Source organism: Ambystoma mexicanum, chromosome 12, assembly GCF_040938575.1.
Source record: "Ambystoma mexicanum isolate Mex_15411 chromosome 12, UKY_AmexF1_1, whole genome shotgun sequence".
Lineage (NCBI taxonomy): Eukaryota > Metazoa > Chordata > Amphibia > Caudata > Ambystomatidae > Ambystoma > Ambystoma mexicanum.
In genome coordinates, this window is record NC_090936.1 from 706,933,356 (window position 1) to 706,956,350 (window position 22,995).

Sequence of the window (22,995 nt, forward strand, 5' to 3'; positions counted from 1 at the left end):
GCCCTTCCCATGTGCAGCCTTTATTTGGCACCTGCATTCCCTGCCCCTCCACAACCTACCTCGTCCCCCCTCACTTCCATGTCATTTCCAAGAGCCCACCCAACTCCCGCAAGCCCCCCCAACTCCCCAACGCCAACCCAACTTACCTGCTAGGGCTTCCAGCATGGCTGCTTCTTCATGATACGGCCACCGCAATTAGTAGAAAAGGGATTTGATCATTGATCACTTTTCTATTTTCTGTAGTGGGGCCCATCTTGTATTTTCAATTTTTACGAAAGATTGCGTTCGAGCAATAAACACGGGGTCCTTAAAAAAATATTCACATCCCGGACGAACCCTCGGGTGCATATAGCAATCACCCCCACTTCGGCCTACCTAGGCTCAGGCTGGTGGGCAATTACCTGCCGTGTACACCCCCCATAAGTGGGGCGATTGCTACATTGTATGCTGCAGTACTTTTTTCATTGTTTTATTATGCAAAATAAAAGACTACATAGTTCAGTGATGGTCTTCTTATGATCAGGTATAATCAGATATAATAACGAAGCATCACATGCCAATGCACTTCAGTTCCTGTCCTAGTGCTGTTAGTTTATGCTCTGCAACTGTGGCCATCTGCCAAAAATGTGTTTCTCATTATTTCTATGCATATCAAGGCAACACCCTAGTTAAAATGTGGTTGTCATCTAAAAAGGTGTTATGTCTGCTTCAGTACCAGTTTGGAATTTTCTGGTAACTAGGCTTATGTACCTTTCTTGCACCTGGAAGTCACTTCAAGTTATGACATCAGGAATACATAGGCTGCATTTAAAACATGCATCTCTGTACCAAAACCCTATCATAATTAGTTTACTGTCCCAGTGACAGACCCATCTTTGAATATAAGGCATATCTGAGTTATGGTATGGTGGATGATATCTTCATAATTATTACAGCCACAGCAACTTGATATCACACTTTTGTCAGCCCAGCTCAGCTGTGAAGGGATTGTATGTATTCTCCCCAGTGATGCTGCTGCTGCTAATGCTGGCAGGACTGTGGCCTGAGGGATGGCGTCTCTTTGTTCCTTTGTGATGGAAGGTAAATATACTCCCCAGAGAGATAGCAACTAAACAGGAAGATGTTTTTGTTTTGTGAGAAGGAATCAAGTGGCAACCCATTCAAAAATGGTATGGCCTCACACGAGGGTGCTGCACTCCAAGAGGACCATTGATCCCTGTAAAGAGGAAGGCAACCCAAAACCCAAATGGTAAAAATAATCCAAAAGGCCAAATCATCACTTCACCTCTTTGCACTGGATTTTTTTTTTAATTCCGTTCAAAAAGGTCTCAGATGGTCCTTAGAACCAAACGGGCACTGAGCTTGTCACTTCCCAGGATGTTACAGGTTATATAGCAGTAAACCGCAAAATCTGAATACATAGGTTACAATGTTATCCCACCACCATCATTGGCTACCTCCTATAGAACATGCTAATGGCCCCCTACTGTCCCTGCACTGATTAGCCACACCTTATCACACATTAACTAGGCCCATTCCCCTAGACTGTGGTACACTAAATCGTCACTACTGAATCCAGATACAGGATTGGTTCTTCGAACATACTGACAGATTCATAAATTGTGACCGTCATGTAATGTGCACCGCTCCGTTCTTGACATGTTAAAAGTAAACTGATGAGGCCAAATGTGCTTTGATAAGACAATAGGCCTTCTCATTATACCAGATAGTGTGGCCACACAAGCAGCACCCCGACATTGTACTGAATTTATCTGACATCACCTGTGCTTCTCCTATCCCAAATCATGCAACGTTCCAGACACAGCTCACCCCTTATCTCATTCAGACCCCAGGTGTCATGTTATGATGTTAAAATGCGCCAGCGCTCTTGATTCTGAATTTTAGGGATCTATTTGCTTTAGTTGTGTGTCTACTTGTAATTCAAATGGGAAGACTGCTCCTTAAGTTGGGGCAGAAGTGCACTAAATTGTGACCTGGCCTCTTCGCATCACAAAACTGCATTCCCTAGTCTCATGGAAATTTGTCCTTCAAAGGGTGCATCCATAACTAAACTCCCAACAGCTAACATTCCGTTCCCACTATGCCCAGCCCTTGCATCTGGATATGATTATCTGTCCACAGGAGGTGCCTCTGACCTTGGCTTCTCTCTTGAGAACAGGAAAGGGGATTTGAGCTAAACAGAGATGCAGCTCCACATCAGGGGCTGTGCTCTATTCTTTTTATCGTGTACTAGGCCTTAACATCCAATAAAGAGACACTTCTGCCATGTTAACACGCTGACCTCACTTCTAACACCGTACCTTTCTTACTACAACAACTGAACACAGGGCCTATAATACTGCCCTATACATAACCTCTGTAACCACAGCATTTATATGTTTGTTGCTCCTTCTGTGTTGCTATATGTTGGTATCTAATGTGTGTAAAAACGAACTACAAATGATACATGTGCTTCTTCCATGCCAACCTCATCCTGCTATGTGATTCGTGCTAATAGGTTGTTCTCAACCTGAAGCAAAACAATGTCACGACAGGATGTGAGACATGTGTGGTACATGACATAGGATGATGCACCATGAATGGATGTGTACTGTCACAGGTCCCCTGTACAGGCGCGGGAGTAATTCTCTGGGTCTGGGGGTGGGGGGTTAAAGTACAAATGCTTGCTCTATTTCACCATTGTTGGTTTTATAACCCCGTCCCATCTATCAATCTGGGTGTACTTGTGTTTTGTGAGAGGAGGATCTCTACCCACTGTTATTGACACCGTCCCCATTGCACTTTTCAGCAGGGTCTGTGTACAACATTGCAGGAGCATCTGACACAAACAAACAAACAAAAAATGGTGAGCAAAAAAACACAATGGGAACTTTACAGCTATTTCTAACCATGAAGGGGCCGATGAGAACATTGAATCAAACCAGTCATCAACATTTACTCCTGCTTCTTTTTCCATGGTAATCCTCAAATTATGAAGGGCCTTTATCGAATGGGCCAACAACCCATTATGTGCATCATTTGGGCATGGTATACATGTTGCAAGACAGACCAATGTTCTTGCACACGCCCCCCTCCATATCCGTGAGCAAATGCAGAACTATCTTTTCTCGAGGGTCATACTCCTGATGGCCCGTAATTCAGTCTTCATTGACTTAAGACCCTGTTCTTTTTGGTTTGCAACCAGAGCGTCTCCCAACTGGTGATCTGTATCCACTTGGCATTGGCTGTAGCTTGGATACCTGGCATCAGGAGAGAGGTGAAAAAGTTTCAGTTTTGGTGAATAATTTGCACTGCTCTGGGATCACCTTTAATTTATTGAGGAGTCTTTAGACAGATAATTTGATCTTTTGATCTTTCCTGATGACAAAGCCTTATTGAACAATGAACACACTTGTCAGATGGAGGTTTAGTTGCTTCTGTGGGTGGCACATTTATAACAGTCAAATGGGTGTCATGAACTACCAGAACTACTGAGTGCAATGTCAGGGTTAAGGTTTAGTGTAAGGGACAGTGTTTCCTGTACACAAAAAGACGATAAATAGGACAAAAACTTCCCAGCATTCTTTGAGAGTGCGTAGTTCTGAGGTTTTCGTGCGGCACTCCAGCTGGGCTTAATGAGGAGTTGCTCAAAGTCCGCCACCGCCCGTGCCTCAGGGCAGGTAATTACAGTCAGCACAGGCGGCAGCAGCTGAGGACGCCAGCCGATGAGATTGCATTGGGACGCCAAAGGAATGTGAAGCTTGTCCCCGGGCCGCAACAGTGATTTACGGCATGATATTCAGGAAGGAGAAGGAGCTGGGGCTACGGTGGTGAATCAGCTTTACACTTCGTGTTGGGCAACAGACTTCAGGGTCCGGGTGTCCTTGTGAGTCATTCGGACCGTCAGTTAAGTGAATTACTTCATTTGGCATTGTTTATGAAGTATGTGTTCATGTGGTTGCTTATTTTGTTTCACAAAACTTGCTGAGAGCACTGGAGAAAACATGCCACTAATCTAAGAACTGACAAACATTATGCCTAACTCATTATGCAGTTACAAGGAGAGATTCATCTTTAGTTAATTTGATTTTGAGAACATTACATAGTGTCCCACTGTAGAGGGCACGTGTGTTGTGCAATTTGTTGTGCTTCATTGTTTGTTGCTTCACTGTGCAACGGGCACACTTGTCGGATGGAGGTTTAGTTGTTTCTGCGGGTGGCACATTTATAACAGTCAAATGGGTGTCAGGAACTACCAGAACTACTGAGTGCAATGTCAGGGTTAAGGTTTGGGGTAAGGGACGGTGTTTCCTGTACCCAAAAAGACGATAAATAGGACAAAAACTATATTGCCCAGCATGCTTTGGGAGTGTGTAGTTCAGAGGTTTTCGCGCAGCACTCCAACTAGGCTTAATGAGGAGTTGCTTAAAGTCTGCCGCAACCCGTGCCTCAGCACAGGTAATTACAGTTACGAGCACGGGCGGCAGCAGCTGAGGATGCCAGCAGATGAGATTGCATTGGGACGCCGAAGGACTGTGAAGCTTCTCCCCGAGCCGCGACGGTGATTTACGGCGTGATATGCAGGAAGGAGAAGGAGCCAGGGCCGCGGCGATGAATCAGCTTTACACTTCGTGTTGGGCGACAGACTTCAGGGTCCGGGTGTCCTCGTGAGGCATCCAGACCGTCAGTTAAGTGAATTACTTCATTTGGCATTATTTATGAAGTATGTGTTCATGTGGTTGCTTATTTTGTTTCACAAAACTTGCTGAGAGCGCTGGAGAAAACACGCCACTGATCTAAGAACTGACAAACATTACGCCTGACTCATTATGCAGTTACACAGAGAGATTCATCTCTAGTTAATTTGATTTTGAGAACATTACATAGTGTCCCAATGTAGAGGGCACGTGTGTCGTGTAATTTGTTGTGCTTCATTGTTTGTCGCTTCACTGTGCCCCGTGGGCCATGAGTCTTGTGTTTTCAAGCAGGGCACATCCCTTTTTGTTTGTGCCATCACGCTTATTTGCAAACTTCAATGTGCTGAGTGGAATATTCCACCCTTTGCTTCACTATTGTGTCATGTCTAAGTATTAACCCCATGTTCTTTGTCTGGATAGTGGTGTCTATATGACCAGTATTAGGATATGCTATGCTAGGTACTCTACTGGTATTATCTTGTATGCAGGAAGTTGATTTCAGGTTTTAGGAGGCCAGGTTAGGTGTTCAGGATTAAAAATATCGGTATAGGAGTATTGACTTAGACAGTAGCTATTGTCATGTACTTGCTTGTTATGTTTTCCCCTTCTTTCCTTTGTCATTCCACGCCCTTTCCCTAACTCTGTCTTCCCCCCATTGGCTGCCACGTGGCTTCCTGTGTTATTCATTATCAGGCGCCCGTGGCAACCACGGTGGGAGGGTCGATCTATTCAGCTTCTGTGGTTCGGGAGAGGGGGTTGAGTCCCCTATCCTCCCTTTGTGAGTTTGACATGCAAGATGATCAGTGAACATACGCCCCTCCATAATTGTGGGAGGTGTAGGTATGCGTATTGTCCACACACCAACTAGACATACATTAACATCTGTGCCTTTGCTCAGGTCAAGGATGAAAAGCATTTTATTGTTTGTTCCTACAGGTATAGTGCCATTTCTTTGGCACAAAAGGAATACTCTGCTGGACCCTGTAGGCTTGCTAGTGTATCACTTAACTTGATCCATGTCAATTTTGGCGCATCATTTCCCTATGTCCTGCCACAGTTCTCATTGACACATTCTGAAAACCCCAGTATGTCCCATGATGCACAGCTCACTTCTGTTGCCACCCATCTATCATTGGAAAGCAACACTCCTTCCAACTTCGGCAGTGGTCTTATTTTACAACAGGCTTGTTCTTTCTTTTTTGCACATTCTACATCATCTCTGTCCATTATTACTCATTGCACCTTGCACCCTTGGAAAAGATTTCATTCTCTGCACAGGGCCAGGTGTATGAAATATTGGGATATGAGAGGCAGTGTTTCTTGAGGGATAAACAACTTGGGTGCACCCGTTGCTTTAGGTATCAAAGGGCATACGTAACAGCTCTCGTTTTACCTCTCTCACCCCACTTCACTCATATGATTATATGCCACATGTTTTCTGATTCGGGGTGGTGCATATCCACCACAGTGTCCAGTATTGCTCCTTTTTATTGATTATATTCTATCTATGCCTCAGATGTACTCCTAGTTCTTGTCACCCACAAAGATACATCTATTTTGTTCCTATACCCCACTTTATCCACACTCATATCAAATAAGACACAGAAATGGTACACTTAATCTTAAAAGAAACCAAAATACACAACACACATATTACAAAACACTTGTAAAAAAAAACTGGAATACACACACAATAAACATACTTTTCATCATATTATAAGGTTTCACCAATTGTAGCATCATACCAGATTTTGGCACATAATCCACCCTGTTGGATCTCAAGATTCAACTACTGAGAACAAAGACACTGGCAAAACAGCCTTAGTCTTTCTACTAGACCTATCAGCTGACTTTGATCTGGTAGACCACTATACCTTGTGTCCTCAACTGGCATCAGCAGCACATTTCTCTGCCACAGCCAACTCCTGGACTGCCTCCTTCCTCTCTGATATATCCATGAGAGTGTTCTCCCTCAATATAGCATCCACGCCAGCCCCCGTTATGTGTGGGGTCCCTCAAGGTTCTTGCGTCTCTCTGACCCTTTATAACATTTTTACAAAACCCTAATTTGACCTGTTTGATGACAAATGAATCTCCTAAAACCAATTACGTGGATGACACTTGGGTCCTCCTCCACCCTATTGGCAACTACACCACTGACCCCATCAACATGTACTCAGTCTACACACCATCCATGCATTGATGGCCTCCCACCATCAATGCCTCAATTATGATAAGATTGAGCTGCTCCTTGTTGGCTCGCAAAACTCTCTCAGCAAGCACAACCACTCCTACAGATCATTCACCATTGAGGGTAACACCATTGAGGTGTCCAGCAATGTCAAGACACTCAGAGTCTACCTTGACTCCACCCTGTCCTTATCTAACCAGGTCAATGTGATTGCCTCCTCTGCTGCAAACACATCCAACCTAATCAATCCATGCAGTCCGTTTCTAAATCCTGACAACTGTGTCACCATTTCCAGAGCACTCATTGGGTCTAGGCTGAATTATTGCAATGCCTTATTCGCAACATCCACAATCTCAAAACCATTCAAAACAATTCCCTTAGATCAGCACTCAACATCACAAAGCAGAAACACATATCAGTAGCCAGAAGAAATTCACACTTGCTTTCAAACCTCTCACAATCACTGACAAATGCCTCTCCCACTCAGCACCTAAATTCCTTTTGGAGAATCTATCGAAAAGCCCAATCCTCTCGATCTACATCCATCTACTGGCATCAACTGACCATCCCCCCCGATTCAAATGCCAGAGAGTTGGAGGGTCCAGCTTCCAGTTCATTGACTCCAAGACCTGAAATTCCTTACCCCTGACACTGAGATCTGAGCAATCCTACTGGGTGTTCCAGAAACAACTAAGAATGCTACTTTTTTCCTCAAACCTACCACTTGCCTGATGCAACCCCACTTGCAACTGCTACAAGTGGACTTTCTCAATTGTATGAAACCTGCACCTTATGCTTCTTTGTTTTGTTTTCTCTACTGTATGTAACCAGCACCTTGAGGCCTTAGTGCACTTTTTAAATGCAGAAATAATGAAAGAAAGAAAAAAAGAAAGAAAGAAAGAAAGAAAGAAAGAAAGAAAGAAAGAAAGAAAGAAAGAAAGAAAGAAAGAAAGAAAGAAAGAAAGAAAGAAAGAAAGAAAGAAAGGAAGAAACATGGTGCAAAGTATACTTTAATATTACAGTGATTTGTTCATTCTGGCAAGAAGGTGGAGTGTTGCTGGGTGCTTTCCAAACATTGGATAAGTGGACCCAATAGCGCAACTACTTCAACCAAATCTACAAACGGGGTAGCAAAGGTGATGGTGAAGGGGCCCTCAGAACATTGGTCATTCCAGCACTGGACAAAAATCCTGACATACACCTGATACCCAGGGTATAGTCGTGGCAGCGGCAAGTTCAGTTATTCTGTTGACAACTGTCTCTTCTCTTCTCAGAGTGATCCATTGAGACTAAATCTTTACACATTTTGCTATTGAAATTCCCAAGACACCTGCTGCCATGTGAGCATCTGATGCTGTGCATGTAGGAGTGAGGGCTGTGTGGATTCTTCTCCCCGTCACATCTAGTGAGGAGGCAAGTGATGGTTTTTACTGGGCTGCGTTCTCAGGCTAAACAAAGCCAGTTCCTCTTTAATGTAGTTAATATCTTCGACAGTTTACTCTTCAATAGTCCATTCAGTTTTTCTGCAATTCCATTGGCCTGAGGATGATACATCAGGCCGAAAGAAGCAGACACCTCACACTCCTAATATGTTTTGACATTTATGTGATATTATGTTGGTTCCAATTGATTATTTTACAGATTTTTAGGTGCAGGGGAGATGAAAATCAACCCTGGCATATGGGGTGTGAAAATAGATAAGAGCAAAACAAGTTCCCAATTACGGAACTCCGGACCCCTGCACACTATCCAAATGGCTAAATACAAGCCAAACAATTTAGACTACATTTTTTAGGAACAACTTTAGAAAAATGTTATTTCACAGTTCTATATCATGTATTACACTTCATAAATGGGATATCATTCACATACAATGTATATTAAAACAAATGATTAAGCCCAACACGTTTCAATATAATTCTCTTCTTCATGGGCGGAACATGTTTTTTTCAAGTAAATCTATGGAAAAAATCAAACATAGATTATCATTATTTTGGTATCTTAGTATAACATTAACTAAAGGACTGTGAAACCACTTTTTTTTCTAAAGTTTTGAAAGTTGTTCCTAAAAAAATGATTGGGTAAAAAAATGAATTGGCTTGTATTCAGCCATTTGGATAGTGTGCAGGGGACGGGAGTTCCCTAACTGGGAACATGTTTTGATCTTGATGACATATCAAGCACAGTTTGTGTTGTTTCCATATTAGGGAGGCAATCTCTTTAAACAATTAGTTCAAAAAGTGAGTTCCATTATCAGAATTTAGGACTTCACATACCCTCAGCTAGGAAAGACCTTGCGTTCCAGAAATGTTGCTGCTGATTTTGCAGTGGGTTGTGCGCAAGGACCAGCCTCAATCAAATGGGAGAACAGAAGTACTACAACAATAAGGTAACAGTAATTGATGCACCTGTTTAGCATGTTCACATAATCAATGTGGAGCTCCTGTAAGGGTCCAGTAAGAATGGGCAATGTGCTATGCAGCATCCTGAGAGTCTGCCCAGTGTTTTGTAAAGATGACACATTGTGCAATTTGCGACAAATTGGTCCTCCTGAATATCTGCTGTAATGTGTTGTTTCGAAACATGCTCTGGGTAATGCAGTTGTTCATGAGCAGCCATAAGCAATTCTTGGGACATTACAACTTAACTTGAAACATATTGTCTCCATATCAAATTGGTCAGTGACTGTGAGCATCCACTTTTAACCTACAGCTCTTTTTCTTCCTGGCGTGCCTGCCCTTGTGACTCAATTATTTGCATGAGCAGGGCTGCAGGGTATGGATTTTCTAGCTGTAATTGTTGATTTGCTGCTGCACCATTGCCAAGTGAGACGGGTCTGTATTTTGAATATGGGTAGTGCATTTAACTACTGCCACTAATATTGTGCTGTACAAGGCATACATTAATCTCTCCAACAAGGCTACATGCTGTGCAGGTGTGCCATCTGTCCTTCAAAATCAACCCTTTTTCCACCTGGATAAACCTGCATGTACAGTGGTGGTCTCATACACAAGCATCTTTGGGATGCTTCTAATGGTTCACCGAATGCAATATTTACTGCTGCCTGGTCCGAGTAGTGTGTTGGTAACCTGTTTTTGACCACAACCTCAAATTCCCCATTAGCAAGGTGTACCACTGGGGCACCTGTGTATCTATGGGCAGTCCCATGATCAATTGTCAATGACCCATCAATAAAGAAGACCTCTCCTTCTTCAAGTACATCCTCTCTAGCTCTTATTAAATCATCTTCCTGACCGTCATACATAAAACAATAATGCACTTCCTCACCTTCGTCAACAGATATTGTAATACATGCAGCAGGATTTACTGTGCAACACCTTACAATATGAATTTATTTATTTATGTTTTGTACTTATGTTGTATTTATATTTTTATTTATAATGCTCCGAAAGCCTGCGGTCATCAGGTCTCAACAAGAACACAAGAGGACAACAGAAGAACAGGTCAATGGACAACAAGTAAAGAGCCCAAAAGCAGAAACGCCATCGGATTGCCTGAAAAGGTACGTTTGCAGGGATTTTCTAAAGAGTCTCAGAATAGTGTTAAGAATGATGGCAAGGCACGCACTCTGGTTCCCAGTCAAGTTTTCCTGCTGTAGCAACAAATTGTCTTCTCCTCCAAATGTTTTCTTGACTCCATCAATCATCAGGGAGGCTATGTTTCTTTTCCTTTTGAGGCGTGTCTAATTACATTGGGGCTGCCCACCTAGCTTACTAAGTGCAATTCAGGAACTACACTCTGAGACGTCCATCAGAGTTCGGTTGGACCTGAAAGGCACCTTGTCTGCAAAAATCAAAACATGTAGGGGAGTGAAGCAGGGCTGCCCCCTGGCAGCAACAATATTCAATTTGTTTATATCAGATATGACCGAGATCTTTTGTGGCAACAACATGTTCCCCCCAAAAATACAGGGAGTACCTATCAACTACCTGTTATACGCTGACGACCTGGTCCTAATAGATCAGACGCCTATAGGTCTTCAGCGAAAAATGAACCTGATAAATACCTATATAACATCAAACGGCTTGCAAATCAATAGACTAAAAACCGAAAATTTGATATTGGGAAACCTGCAAGGAACCCTTGGCAAGGGGTCGAAAGAGCATTGGTACATTGCCGGCGAACGCATCAAAATTGCAAAATCCGTGAAATATCTGGGGATGACTATTAGTGCGAGCAGAAATGACGCTCGTTGGACGGAAGTGGCAAAAAGCAAATGTCGGCAATTAGCAAATCAAGCTTGCTTAATTAACAACAAATACGGCAAATTTTCATTGAAGCCGACTATCCTATTTTATCAACAGAAAGTGGTCCCGAGCCTGATCTACGGAGGAGAAAACGCCTTCGGCTGCTCTAATGATTTATGGAACTCATTAGAAAACATCTTCTGGTCTCGCGTACTACATCTACCGAGGGGAACAGCAACTGTTTGTATACGGTATGAGCTTGGCTTAATTTCAATACATGCCAGAGTAATGTGGAATCTGCTAAGCCTATACCGTAAAACGATGCTAAAGATTCCGACACCCCAATTCCAAATCATGCACAGACCGGACAGTGCGAAAGAGTACACAATACTTGCAAAGTGGAATCAGCTTTGTCAAGACCTGCTAGGCGAGTACGATATTACCTGTGCCTTGCTAGTGGAAAACCCAGATGCGGCAAAGCTGAAGATTTGGCGGTTGGATTGGATCAAGACATGTGAGCAAAGAACCAAATGTAAATTAATGCAGGAAGTCCCAGGTGAAGCGAAAGCCTTCAATCAACGCCATTCCTATCTAACCCACTTGCCAAATCAGCATGCCAGAGCCTTGTACTTGAGATTCAGACTAAACGCTCTTAACACAAAAGAGCGATTAGGCTCTTGGCCTAAGTATGCAAATATTGATCGAAGGTGTCGATTCTGTAATTCTGATATGGAATCTCTAAAGCACTTGATCATGTCATGCCCGAGCCTTGGGAAAGAACGAGGACGGCTTTTTTCACCGATTATTCATAATATTAGTTCAAGGAGTCTGGAAAATTGGTGGGAAATGTTCTTTGAAGCCTCCAACCGAACTGTACTGTTCAATTTGATAACCTTCCTCCAGGTCATAAAAACAAGATTGGATTTGAAGGAACTAATCGAAGTGCCTGGAGTCGAATGAGCTCTTGTAGTCCAAACGTCAAGACTCAGGCCACTTGTTTCACTGTGTACAGAACGGCGGTGAGAGAAATGGATTTTAAAAGGACATGTGGTTGATTGGACGTGATTTGTCTGTCAAAAATTTTTTAAAGGTTGAATAAACCGTATAAAAATAAAAAAAAAATTACATTTCCTTTTCAGGTGTTTCAGGTTAATTCACATTGATGTCTCTAAGGATTCTGGTACTTGTATTCTCACACTGTTTTTTCAATTGCAGGTGACTGGGAAACAACTCCCTCCAAAGCACAAATCTTACCCTTGATAGGGGGAGGGGGAAAACCATGTTTATGGCTCACCATAGTAAGGCATGATGGCCCTGGTGCTGCAGCCTCTTGAGCGCGAGACTCCAGGAACATAGTGTTAAGAATGATGGCAAGGCGCGCACTCTGGTTCCCAGTCAAGTTTTCCTGCTGTAGCAACAAATTGTCTTCTCCTCCAAACGTTTTCTTGACTCCATCAATTATCAGGGAGGCTGTGTCTCTTTTCCTTTTCAGGCGTGTCTAGTTACATTTCCTTTTCAGGTGTTTCAGGTTAATTCAGATTGATGTCTCTAAGGATTCTGGTACTTGTATTCTCACACTTTTTTTCAATTGCAGGTGACTGGGAAACAACTCCCTCCAAAGCACAAATCTTTTCCTTGATAGGGGGAGGGGGAAAACCATGTTTATGGCTCACCATAGTAAGGCATGATGGCCCTGGTGCTGCAGCCTCTTGAGCCAGAGACTCCTGGAACATAGTGTTAAGAATGATGGCAAGGCGCGCACTCTGGTTCCCAGTCAAGTTTTCCTGCTATAGCAACAAATTGTCTTCTCTTCCAAACGTTTTCTTGACTCCATCAATCATCAGGAAGGCTGCGTTTCTTTTCCTTTTGAGGCGTGTCTAGTTAAATTTCTTTTTCAGGTGTTTCAGGTTAATTCAGATTGATGTCTCTAAGGATTCTGGTACTTGTATTCTCACACTTTTTTTCAATTGCAGGTAACTGGGAAACAACTCCCTCCAAAGCACAAATCTTTCCCTTGATAGGGGGAGGGGGAAAACCATGTTTATGGCTCACCATAGTAAGGCATGATGGCCCTGGTGCTGCAGCCTCTTGAGCCCGAGGCTCCTGGAACATAGTGTTAAGAATGATGGCAAGGCGCGCACTCTGGTTCCCAGTCAAGTTTTCCTGCTGTAGCAACAAATTGTCTTCTCTTCCAAACGTTTTCTTGACTCCATCAATCATCAGGAAGGCTGTGTTTCTTTTCCTTTTGAGGCGTGTCTAGTTACATTTCTTTTTCAGGTGTTTCAGGTTAATTCTGATTGATGTCTCTAAGGATTCTGGTACTTGTATTTTCACACTTTTTTTCAATTGCAGGTGACTGGGAAACAACTCCCTCCAAAGCACAAATCTTGCCCTTGATAGGGGGAGGGGGAAAATCATGTTTATGGCTCACCATAGTAAGGCATGATGGCCCTGGTGCTGCAGCCACTTGAGCCCGAGACTCCTGGAACATAGTGTTAAGAATGATGGCAAGGCGTGCACTCTGGTTCCCAGTCAAGTGTTCCTGCTGTAGCAACAAATTGTCTTCTCCTCCAAACGTTTTCTTGACTCCATCAATCATCAGGGACGCTGTGTTTCTTTTCCTTTTCAGGCGTGTCTAATTACATTTCCTTTTCAGGTGTTTCAGGTTAATTCACATTGATGTCTCTAAGGATTCTGGTACTTGTATTCTCACACTTTTTTTCAATTGCAGGTGACTGGGAAACAACTCCCTCCAAAGCACAAATCTTTTCCTTGATAGGGGGAGGGGGAAAACCATGTTTATGGCTCACCATAGTAAGGCATGATGGCCCTGGTGCTGCAGCCTCTTGAGCCAGAGACTCCTGGAACATAGTGTTAAGAATGATGGCAAGGCGCGCACTCTGGTTCCCAGTCAAGTTTTCCTGCTATAGCAACAAATTGTCTTCTCTTCCAAACGTTTTCTTGACTCCATCAATCATCAGGAAGGCTGTGTTTCTTTTCCTTTTGAGGCGTGTCTAGTTACATTTCTTTTTCAGGTGTTTCAGGTTAATTCAGATTGATGTCTCTAAGGATTCTGGTACTTGTATTCTCACACTTTTTTTCAATTGCAGGTAACTGGGAAACAACTCCCTCCAAAGCACAAATCTTTCCCTTGATAGGGGGAGGGGGAAAACCATGTTTATGGCTCACCATAGTAAGGCATGATGGCCCTGGTGCTGCAGCCTTAAGAGCCAAAGACTCCTGTAACATAGTATTAAGAATGATGCCAAGGCGCGCACTCTGGTTCCCAGTCAAGTTTTCCTGCTATAGCAACAAATTGTCTTCTCCTCCAAACGTTTTCTTGACTCCATCAATTATCAGGGAGGCTGTGTTTCTTTTCCTTTTCAGGCGTGTCTAGTTACATTTCCTTTTCCGGTGTTTCAGGTTAATTCACATTGATGTCTCTAAGGATTCTGGTACTTGTATTCTCACACTTTTTTTCAATTGCAGGTGACTGGGAAACATCTCCCTCCAAAGCACAAATCTTTCCCTTGATAGGGGGAGGGGGAAAACCATGTTTATGGCTCACCATAGTAAGGCATGATGGCCCTGGTGCTGCAGCCTCTTGAGCCCGAGACTCCTGGAACATAGTGTTAAGAATGATGGCAAGGCGCGCACTCTGGTTCCCAGTCAAGTTTTCCTGCTGTAGCAACAACTTGTCTTCTTCTCCAAACATTTTCTTGACTCAATCAATCATCAGGGATGCTGTGTTTCTTTTCCTTTTCAGGCGTGTCTAGTTACATTTCGTTTTCAGGTGTTTCAGGTTAATTCACATTGATGTCTCTAAGGATTCTGGTACTTGTATTCTCGCACTTTTTTTCAATTGCAGGTGACTGGGAAACAACTCCTTCCAAAGCACAAATCTTACCCTTGATAGGGGGAGGGGGAGAACCATATTTATGCTCACCATAGTAAGGCATGATGGCCCTGGTGCTGCAGCCTCTTGAGCCCGAGACTCCTGGAACATAGTGTTAAGAATGATGGCAAGGCGCGCACTCTGGTTCCCAGTCAAGTTTTCCTGCTGTAGCAACAAATTGTCTTCTCTTCCAAACGTTTTCTTGACTCCATCAATCATCAGGAAGGCTGTGTTTCTTTTCCTTTTGAGGCGTGTCTAGTTACATTTCTTTTTTAGGTGTTTCAGGTTAATTCTGATTGATGTCTCTAAGGATTCTGGTACTTGTATTCTCACACTTTTTTTCAATTGCAGGTGACTGGGAAACAACTCCCTCCAAAGCACAAATCTTTCCCTTGATAGGGGGAGGGGTAAAATCATGTTTATGGCTCACCATAGTAAGGCATGATGGCCCTGGTGCTGCAGCCACTTGAGCCCGAGACTCCTGGAACATAGTGTTAAGAATGATGGCAAGGCGCGCACTCTGGTTCCCAGTCAAGTGTTCCTGCTGTAGCAACAAATTGTCTTCTCCTCCAAACGTTTTCTTGACTCCATCAATCATCAGGGACTCTGTGTTTCTTTTCCTTTTCAGGCGTGTCTAATTACATTTCCTTTTCAGGTGTTTCAGGTTAATTCACATTGATGTCTCTAAGGATTCTGGTACTTGTATTCTCGCAATTTTTTTCAATTTGCAGGTGACTGGGAAACAACTCCCTCCAAAGCACAAATCTTTCCCTTGATAGGGGGAGGGGGAAACCATGTTTATGGCTCACCATAGTAAGGCATGATGGCCCTGGTGCTGTAGCCTCATGAGCCCAAGACTCCTGTAACATAGTGTTAAGAATGATGGCAAGGCGCGCACTCTGGTTCCCAGTCAAGTTTTCCTGCTGTAGCAACAAATTGTCTTCTCCTCCAAACGTTTTCTTGACTCCATCAATCATCAGGGAAGCTGTGTTTCTTTTCCTCTTCAGGCGTGTCTAGTTACATTTCCTTTTCAGGTGTTTCAGGTTAATTCACATTGATGTCTCTAAGGATTCTGGTACTTGTATTCTCACACTGTTTTTTCAATTGCAGGTGACTGGGAAACAACTCCCTCCAAAGCACAAATCTTACCCTTGATAGGGGGAGGGGGAAAACCATGTTTATGGCTCACCATAGTAAGGCATGATGGCCCTGGTGCTGCAGCCTCTTGAGCGCGAGACTCCAGGAACATAGTGTTAAGAATGATGGCAAGGCGCGCACTCTGGTTCCCAGTCAAGTTTTCCTGCTGTAGCAACAAATTGTCTTCTCCTCCAAACGTTTTCTTGACTCCATCAATCATCAGGGAGGCTGTGTTTCTTTTCCTTTTCAGGCGTGTCTAGTTACATTTCTTTTTCAGCTGTTTCAGGTTAATTCAGATTGATGTCTCTAAGGATTCTGGTACTTGTATTCTCACACTTTTTTTCAATTGCAGGTGACTGGGAAACAACTCCCTCCAAAGCACAAATCTTTCCCTTGATAGGGGGAGGGGGAAAACCATGTTTATGGCTCACCATAGTAAGGCATGATGGCCCTGGTGCTGCAGCCTTAAGAGCCCAAGACTCCTGTAACATAGTATTAAGAATGATGGCAAGGTGCGCACTCTGGTTCCCAGTCAAGTTTTCCTGCTATAGCAACAAATTGTCTTCTCCTCCAAACGTTTTCTTGACTCCATCAATTATCAGGGAGGCTGTGTTTCTTTTCCTTTTCAGGCGTGTCTAGTTACATTTCCTTTTCAGGTGTTTCAGGTTAATTCACATTGATGTCTCTAAGGATTCTGGTACTTGTATTCTCGCACTTTTTTTCAATTGCAGGTGACTGGGAAACAACTCCCTCCAAAGCACAAATCTTTCCCTTGATAGGGGGAGGGGGAAAACCATGTTTATGGCTCACCATAGTAAGGCATGATGGCCCTGGTGCTGCAGCCTCTTGAGCCCGAGACTCCTGGAACATAGTGTTAAGAATGATGGCAAGGCGCGCACTCTGGTTCCCAGTCAAGTTTTCCTGCTGTAGCAACAACTTGTCTTCTCCTCCAAACATTTTCTTTACTCAATCAATCATCAGGGATGCTGTGTTTCTTTTCCTTTTCAGGCGTGTCTGGTTACATTTCGTTTTCAGGTGTTTCAGGTTAATTCACATTGATGTCTCTAAGGATTCTGGTACTTGTATTCTCGCACTTTTTTTCAATTGCAGGTGACTGGGAAACAACTCCCTCCAAAGCACAAATCTTACCCTTGATAGGGGGAGGGGGAGAACCATATTTATGGCTCACCATAGTAAGGCATGATGGCCCTGGTGCTGCAGCCTCTTGAGCCCGAGACTCCTGGAACATAGTGTTAAGAATGATGGCAAGGCGCGCACTCTGGTTCCCAGTCAAGTTTTCCTGCTGTAGCAACAAATTGTCTTCTCTTCCAAACGTTTTCTTGACTCCATCAATCATCAGGAAGGCTGTGTTTCTTTTCCTTATGAGGCGTGTCTAGTTACATTTCTTTTTCAGGTGTTTCAGGTTAATTCAGATTGATGTCTCTAAGGATTCTGGTACTTGTATTCTCACACTGTTTTTTCAATTGCAGGTGACTGGGAAACAACTCCCTCCAAAGCACAAATCTTACCCTTGATAGGGGGAGGGGGAAAACCATGTTTATGGCTCACCATAGTAAGGCATGATGGCCCTGGTGCTGCAGCCTCTTGAGCGCGAGACTCCAGGAACATAGTGTTAAGAATGATGGCAAGGCGCGCACTCTGGTTCCCAGTCAAGTTTCCCTGCTGTAGCAACAAATTGTCTTCTCCTCCAAACGTTTTCTTGACTCCATCAATCATCAGGGAGGCTGTGTTTCTTTTCCTTTTCAGGCGTGTCTAATTACATTTCCTTTTCAGGAGTTTCAGGTTAATTCAGATTGATGTCTCTAAGGATTCTGGTACTTGTATTCTCACACTTTTTTTCAATTGCAGGTGACTGGGAAACAACTCCCTCCAAAGCACAAATCTTTTCCTTGATAGGGGTAGGGGTAAAACCATGTTTATGGCTCACCATAGTAAGGCATGATGGCCCTGGTGCTGCAGCCTCTTGAGCCAGAGACTCCTGGAACATAGTGTTAAGAATGATGGCAAGGCGCGCACTCTGGTTCCCAGTCAAGTTTTCCTGCTATAGCAACAAATTGTCTTCTCTTCCAAACGTTTTCTTGACTCCATCAATCATCAGGAAGGCTGTGTTTCTTTTCCTTTTGAGGCGTGTCTAGTTACATTTCTTTTTCAGGTGTTTCAGGTTAATTCAGATTGATGTCTCTAAGGATTCTGGTACTTGTATTCTCACACTTTTTTTCAATTGCAGGTAACTGGGAAACAACTCCCTCCAAAGCACAAATCTTTCCCTTGAGAAGGCGAGGGGGAAAACCATGTTTATGGCTCACCATAGTAAGGCATGATGGCCCTGGTGCTGCAGCCTTATGAGCCAAAGACTCCTGTAACATAGTATTAAGAATGATGGCAAGGCGCGCACTCTGGTTCCCAGTCAAGTTTTCCTGCTATAGCAACAAATTGTCTTCTCCTCCAAAAGTTTTCATCAATTATCAGGGAGGCTGTGTTTCTTTTCCTTTTCAGGCGTGTCTAGTTACATTTCCTTTTCAGGTGTTTCGGGTCAATTCACATTGATGTCTCTAAGGATTCTGGTACTTGTATTCTCACACTTTTTTTCAATTGCAGGTGACTGGGAAACAACTCCCTCCAAAGCACAAATCTTTCCCTTGATAGGGGGAGGGGGAAAACCATGTTTATGGCTCACCATAGTAAGGCATGATGGCCCTGGTGCTGCAGCCTCTTGAGCCAGAGACTCCTGGAACATAGTGTTAAGAATGATGGCAAGGCGCGCACTCTGGTTCCCAGTCAAGTTTTCCTGCTATAGCAACAAATTGTCTTCTCTTCCAAACGTTTTCTTGACTCCATCAATCATCAGGAAGGCTGTGTTTCTTTTCCTTTTGAGGGGTGTCTAGTTACATTTCTTTTTCAGGTGTTTCAGGTTAATTCACATTGATGTCTCTAAGGATTCTGGTACTTGTATTCTCACACTTTTTTTCAATTGCAGGTGACTGGGAAACAACTCCCTCCAAAGCACAAATCTTTTCCTTGATAGGGGGAGGGGGAAAACCATGTTTATGGCTCACCATAGTAAGGCATGATGGCCCTGGTGCTGCAGCCTCTTGAGCCAGAGACTCCTGGAACATAGTGTTAAGAATGATGGCAAGGCGCGCACTCTGGTTCCCAGTCAAGTTTTCCTGCTATAGCAACAAATTGTCTTCTCTTCCAAACGTTTTCTTGACTCCATCAATCATCAGGAAGGCTGTGTTTCTTTTCCTTTTGAGGCGTGTCTAGTTACATTTCTTTTTCAGGTGTTTCAGGTTAATTCAGATTGATGTCTCTAAGGATTCTGGTACTTGTATTCTCACACTTTTTTTCAATTGCAGGTAACTGGGAAACAACTCCCTCCAAAGCACAAATCTTTCCCTTGATAGGGGGAGGGGGAAAACCATGTTTATGGCTCACCATAGTAAGGCATGATGGCCCTGGTGCTGCAGCCTTAAGAGCCAAAGACTCCTGTAACATAGTATTAAGAATGATGCCAAGGCGCGCACTCTGGTTCCCAGTCAAGTTTTCCTGCTATAGCAACAAATTGTCTTCTCCTCCAAACGTTTTCTTGACTCCATCAATTATCAGGGAGGCTGTGTTTCTTTTACTTTTCAGGCGTGTCTAGTTACATTTCCTTTTCAGGTGTTTCAGGTTAATTCACATTGATGTCTCTAAGGATTCTTGTACTTGTATTCTCGCACTTTTTTTCAATTGCAGGTGACTGGGAAACAACTCCCTCCAAAGCACAAATCTTTCCCTTGATAGGGGGAGGGGGAAAACCATGTTTATGGCTCACCATAGTAAGGCATGATGGCCCTGGTGCTGCAGCCTCTTGAGCCCGAGACTCCTGGAACATAGTGTTAAGAATGATGGCAAGGCGCGCACTCTGGTTCCCAGTCAAGTTTTCCTGCTGTAGCAACAAATTGTCTTCTCTTCCAAACGTTTTCTTGACTCCATCAATCATCAGGAAGGCTGTGTTTCTTTTCCTTTTGAGGCGTGTCTAGTTACATTTCTTTTTCAGGTGTTTCAGGTTAATTCTGATTGATGTCTCTAAGGATTCTGGTACTTGTATTCTCACACTTTTTTTCAATTGCAGGTGACTGGGAAACAACTCCCTCCAAAGCACAAATCTTACCCTTGATAGGGGGAGGGGGAGAACCATATTTATGCTCACCATAGTAAGGCATGATGGCCCTGGTGCTGCAGCCTCTTGAGCCCGAGACTCCTGGAACATAGTGTTAAGAATGATGGCAAGGCGCGCACTCTGGTTCCCAGTCAAGTTTTCCTGCTGTAGCAACAAATTGTCTTCTCTTCCAAACGTTTTCTTGACTCCATCAATCATCAGGAAGGCTGTGTTTCTTTTCCTTTTGAGGCGTGTCTAGTTACATTTCTTTTTCAGGTGTTTCAGGTTAATTCTGATTGATGTCTCTAAGGATTCTGGTACTTGTATTCTCACACTTTTTTTCAATTGCAGGTGACTGGGAAACAACTCCCTCCAAAGCACAAATCTTTCCTTTGATAGGGGGAGGGGGAAAATCATGTTTATGGCTCACCATAGTAAGGCATGATGGCCCTGGTGCTGCAGCCACTTGAGCCCGAGACTCCTGGAACATAGTGTTAAGAATGATGGCAAGGCGCGCACTCTGGTTCCCAGTCAAGTGTTCCTGCTGTAGCAACACATTTTCTTCTCCTCCAAACGTTTTCTTGACTCCATCAATCATCAGGGACGCTGTGTTTCTTTTCCTTTTCAGGCGTGTCTAATTACATTTCCTTTTCAGGTGTTTCAGGTTAATTCACATTGATGTCTCTAAGGATTCTGGTACTTGTATTCTCGCACTTTTTTTCAATTGCAGGTGACTGGGAAACAACTCCCTCCAAAGCACAAATCTTTACCTTGATAAGGGGAGGGGGAAAACCATGTTTATGGCTCACCATAGTAAGGCATGATGGCCCTGGTGCTGTAGCCTCATGAGCCCAAGACTCCTGTAACATAGTGTTAAGAATGATGGCAAGGCGCGCACTCTGGTTCCCAGTCAAGTTTTCCTGCTGTAGCAACAAATTGTCTTCTCCTCCAAACGTTTTCTTGACTCCATCAATTATCAGGGAAGCTGTGTTTCTTTTCCTCTTCAGGTGTGTCTAGTTACATTTCCTTTTCAGGTGTTTCAGGTTAATTCACATTGATGTCTCTAAGGATTCTGGTACTTGTATTCTCACACTGTTTTTTCAATTGCAGGTGACTGGGAAACAACTCCCTCCAAAGCACAAATCTTACCCTTGATAGGGGGAGGGGGGAAAACCATGTTTATGGCTCACCATAGTAAGGCATGATGGCCCTGGTGCTGCAGCCTCTTGAGCGCGAGACTCCAGGAACATAGTGTTAAGAATGATGGCAAGGCGCGCACTCTGGTTCCCAGTAAAGTTTTCCTGCTGTAGCAACAAATTGTCTTCTCCTCCAAACGTTTTCTTGACTCCATCAATCATCAGGGAGGCTGTGTTTCTTTTCCTTTTCAGGCGTGTCTAATTACATTTCCTTTTCAGGTGTTTCAGGTTAATTCACATTGATGTCTCTAAGGATTCTGGTACTTGTATTCTCGCACTTTTTTTCAATTGCAGGTGACTGGGAAACAACTCCCTCCAAAGCACAAATCTTACCCTTGATAGGGGGAGAGGGAGAACCATGTTTATGATTCACCATAGCAAGGCATGATGGCCCTGGTGCTGCAGCCTCTTGAGCCAGAGACTCCTGGAACATAGTGTTAAGAATGATGGCAAGGCACGCACTCTGGTTCCCAGTCAAGTTTTCCTGCTATAGCAACAAATTGTCTTCTCTTCCAAACATTTTCTTGACTCCATCAATCATCAGGAAGGCTGTGTTTCTTTTCCTTTTGAGGCGTGTCTAGTTACATTTCTTTTTCAGCTGTTTCAGGATAATTCAGATTGATGTCTCTAAGGATTCTGGTACTTGTATTCTCACACTTTTTTTCAATTGCAGGTGACTGGGAAACAACTCCCTCCAAACCACAAATCTTTCCCTTGATAGGGGGAGGGGGAAAACCATGTTTATGGCTCACCATAGTAAGGCATGATGGCCCTGGTGCTGCAGCCTTAAGAGCCCAAGACTCCTGTAACATAGTATTAAGAATGATGGCAAGGCGCGCACTCTGGTTCCCAGTCAAGTTTTCCTGCTATAGCAACAAATTGTCTTCTCCTCCAAATGTTTTCTTGACTCCATAAATTATCAGGGAGGCTGTGTTTCTTTTCCTTTTCAGGCGTGTCTAGTTACATTTCCTTTTCAGGTGTTTCAGGTTAATTCACATTGATGTCTCTAAGGATTCTGGTACTTGTATTCTCGCACTTTTTTTCGATTGCAGGTGACTGGGAAACAACTCCCTCCAAAGCACAAATCTTACCCTTCATAGGGGGAGGGGGAGAACCATGTTTATGGCTCACCATAGTAAGGCATGATGGCCCTGGTGCTGCAGCCTCTTGAGCCAGAGAGTCCTGGAACATAGTGTTAAGAATGATGGCAAGGCGCGCACTCTGGTTCCCAGTCAAGTTTTCCTGCTATAGCAACAAATTGTCTTCTCTTCCAAAAGTTTTCTTGACTCCATCAATCATCAGGAAGGCTGTGTTTCTTTTCCTTTTGAGGCGTGTCTAGTTACATTTCTTTTTCAGCTGTTTCAGGTTAATTCAGATTGATGTCTCTAAGGATTCTGGTACTTGTATTCTCACACTTTTTTTCAATTGCAGGTGACTGGGAAACAACTCCCTCCAAAGCACAAATCTTTCCCTTGATAGGGGGAGGGGGAAAACCATGTTTATGGCTCA